General features: G+C 41.5%; 1 non-coding gene across 1 annotated transcript; it reads left to right on the plus strand.

The window, feature by feature from the left end:
• Window positions 1-3,500: 3,500 nt before the first annotated feature.
• On the plus strand, window positions 3,501-3,603 carry LOC116642890. Its single transcript, XR_004301420.1, has one exon. It is a non-coding gene; the product is annotated as a U6 spliceosomal RNA (small nuclear RNA).
• Window positions 3,604-4,086: the final 483 nt, after the last annotated feature.

Genomic DNA, 4,086 nt, shown 5'->3' on the forward strand with positions numbered 1-4,086 from the left:
TAAGGTTACTGGGTAGTAAAACCTATAGATAGTAGATACTTGATATTCTCAGAGGATACGTCCCGGGACAACAGAAGATTTGGAAATTTTAAAATAGTCTAGGCATTTAATTTTCCTCTTATAATATTATTATCACACAAAAAAAACTTAAGTGGCTCCCTTAGATCCTTGATAACTCTACTTGGGCTTTAAAGTTAGTAAAATGCATTTTGAACACAAAAAGCCATACTACATCAGTGCTCTAGGACTCGAAATAAATATTTATTATCAAGAAACTCAAGCAGTGACAACTTGGAGCATACAGTAGGATGAAATTCAACATCTGGGATTTATCCAGGTTCTTCCAACAGTACTGCATGTGAAGAAACAGAAAGAAATGTGGATGGTGGGTGGTCAGCGATGCTTTGCCACTGAAGTCGCAGATAGGACAAAACTGTCCTTCCTCTAACTTGATTCAAATCCAGGCAGAAAGCCAAGTTCTACTGTGACGTTCATTAGGTTCAGTCATTCTCAACAAATAATTGTACTGTTGGTATTAGGTCCTAAAATAAAGCATCCACCATGTGTGTATTAATCTTCTTTTCCTGTCTGATGTTATGACATCTGGAGCCCTGATTATGGAAAGACTGCTTCCTCCAGGCCTAGCTAATTCCTACAGTAAACACTCGCTCTAGGAACATACTTTTCATATGCAAACTAACCAACCTGAAGCCCACCCCCAACCCTCCTCTACGGAGATCTTATACTGTAGAATCGATATTCCCCTGCCCTAAACACTTCAGGACCAAGTATCAGGCAATTAGGAACATGCTCTATGCCCTATGGCCTGCTGAAAATATTCACTTACTCAATCCTAAACCAGTTTACCTTGCCTCACCCATTCCTTCCCTCTAAGACCAGAATGAAGGTTCGTGCCCATGTTTCCCCCTGGCTCTCTCTGCCTCCTGACCCACCCTGGTGCCTCCTCCTATGGATGGCCCTGTGTGGTGTGGTGTACCCCCTCCTCTCGCAAACTGGGAGTCACAAACTGTCTTCTCAATGGCAATCCTCTCATCATCTGTAGCCTTACATTTTAAAACAATATATGGCTGCAGATAGCACCTGTTGATGAGTCGGGAGTAGACAAGTCCAAGCAAGCAGCAATGCCACCTGTCACGTTAACTATCGAATTCCTGTTTGATGTGCTACATATTTCATATGGACTTTCTAACAGCTTTTTTCTTCGATGTTGAGATAGGTTTATTTGAGAGGTCAATGGTAATATTTAAGAAGAAAGAAGGGTCCCCGAAAACCAATGAATTAAAGGTTTTAATGTGTCTGCTACACTGCCAAGGCTAATTGGTTCTGTCTCACCTTTGGTGCATTTGCCTGTTCAGAAATTACTTTTGTGACTGGTGCTCCAGCCTGCTACACAGCACAGGAAGCGAGCAGGGCTCATCCAGCTGTCAAAGTCCTCGTACTACTTCTGCCACCAGCTGCAGCTGGGTCCCACACATCGTCAAGACTCGGCTCCTGCTCTGCCTGTACCAGCCCCTCACGGTTTCCCACGATGATGCCCAGAATGCCCACAAGAATATTTGGTCAAGTCAAAGATACCCCCAAAATACTGATTTGCTGCCCTCTGAAGAAAATTTCACTTTCTTTACCATAAATTTACCTGATTCCAGCTCCAAAAGAGAGAGGGAAGAGTGCCTAATTGAACTGATCTGGTTTGGAGCAAAAGTCTGGGTTCTCCCACTTGATTCCACTGTAAATGTATCAAAGCTGGTCATACGGGGAGCAACGGCCTCTCGAGAACTGATGGTCTTATTAAGTATTCCTGGGACTCAGGATCCTTTGCAGCAATCCTGCTAATCTCTGTATTCCTGGGAAGTTTTACATGGGATCAGGGCCTTGAACTACAACCTCTTCTTAATGTTTCCTTCATCCCTCAGTGACAACCCAGGGTCAGCTCAACTCTATTTTTGTGCCTGGGACTATACTGTAATTCTCACCTGCTCTTAACAGAAACTTCACTATTTTTCAGACCATTTATAAGTTCTATTTATATGTAATTCATCCCTGTGTTCAAATGAATCTATGAGTTTGTCAGAATTAATGTGTTCTTCCTTCCTTCTGGCTTAGAGAAAAAGTCATTTGGAGTATAGGGTCAGGAGAGAGACTGCCTGTCCCCAGGTCTTGCCTCTGCCACTGAGTAGCTGTGTGGCTTTGAGCAAGCTGCTCAAGTTCCCTGTGCCTCAGTTTCCTCATATATCAAATGGGGATAATAACAAAATCTGACTCATAGTTTTTGTTTGTTCTGGGGAGTTTAAAGGAGGTAGTACACTTAAACCATTTGAAACAGTGTCTAGGGGCGCCTGGGTGGGGCAGGTGGTTAAGCATCTGACATGGTTTCGGCCCAGGTTATGATCTCAGGGTCGTGAGATAGAGCCCCTCATCAGGCTCCACACTCAGTGCAGAATCTGCTTAAGATTCTCTCTCTCAAATAAATAAAATCTTTAAGAAATAAAAATTAAAAATAAATTTAAAAAGGTGTCTAGCTTTCAATACATGTGAACTACTCATTACTATTCCCTAACTCCAACCCATCATATAAGGCCTAGCTTATTTTGCATCTATTGCATCAAAACTTTGTGTACATAGTAAAGGTTTGAAAACTCTGTTTAAAGGGCAGATTCCCAGGCTCTAGCCCAGAGAGACTGAGTAGGTCTGGGTGTGTCCTAGGAATCTGAGTTCTTAACACACACTCCAGGTGTCCTTATAAAGGTGGCCCACACTGCACACAACAGCTCTTTTCCATCCATGCCATCTCTAATTACCCCTTGCACACAGATCAGCCTTGCTATTCTGAATTCACAGCAGCAGGCACTTGGTGTTGACGGCCTTATGTTTCACGTTTAAGTTTTATCATCAAGTAAGATTATAAATTACTGAAAGGAGGATTTTATTTTCTTCAGTTTACTATCCTCCATAGCAGAGAAGAGTGCCTATCTTACACCAGTGTAGGATATAAATTAGTTTTGTGATAGATTGATCATTGAATCTTAAAGCCTCAAGTGCACAAACGCAAATCTTCTAACTGAATTCCATTCAAACAAGCAGCAGCAGACTCATCTCTTCAATATGGTCTTAGGACATTACTTCAGTTGCTCTAAAAATAGAGTTATTTAATATGCTCCAATTACATTTTGATTTTTTTATGAGAAGGCTGTGCATGATTTCTATTAGGCTGCAAATGTTTTTCAGAGTAGTTTAAGGTCCCCATGCAGCATTCTCAAAATAATTTAAGTAAGTTTGAATACTGTGACCCAGAAATAACAACTTGAACATGACCTAAGATAACCAGGGTTTTCTATAACCTAAATGCCATATTCCACCGAAGCATGTCTAATAAATGTGAAATCATGGATTCTTAGCAAAGTTAAGAAAAAAGATCTTCACATCCATCCAAACCCATCTGCAAACACTAGTCAGAGGTCTACCTTGAGTACAGCTCAGTGGTGCTCGTTTGGGCAGCACATACACCAAAATTGGAATACGGAGAAGATTAGCGTGGCCCCTGCACAAGGATGACCATAGAGTTCAGTGACTGCACAGTAGGATCATCTGAGAAGCTTTAAAGAATACTGATGCCAAGATCATATCACAGACCAGTGAAATAAAAATCTCTAGAGGTGTGACTGGAAATATCAGTAGCTATGAAAGCTTCTCGGGTGATTTCAGCATGCAACAAGGTGGAGGACCACTAGGCCCACTTTATGAGAATCCATTTAGCTTGGTAAGCATACATACCTAAAGCCCAGCCCTAATGACACACACAAAGTAGAGATATTTTAAAAGCCCCCATGGTGATTTTGATTTACAGTGAGCAGTAAAAACCATTGAAGTCCCCCATTTTAGATATGAGAATAAGGGACAAAGAGATGGTTCCCAATCTCTCCTGAGTGGCAAAGTATGCTTTGGGATACTATTTTCTGATGATATTAACACTCATCTGATATAAATGACCTGTGTTATCCTCTCTTAACAGCAGCCTAGTTTTGGAAAACCAGGGGACAATTAGTACACTGGGTATTCCAAGAGGGG

Source organism: Phoca vitulina, unplaced genomic scaffold, assembly GCF_004348235.1.
Source record: "Phoca vitulina isolate PV1807 unplaced genomic scaffold, GSC_HSeal_1.0 scaffold24, whole genome shotgun sequence".
In the NCBI taxonomy this organism is placed as follows: domain Eukaryota; kingdom Metazoa; phylum Chordata; class Mammalia; order Carnivora; family Phocidae; genus Phoca; species Phoca vitulina.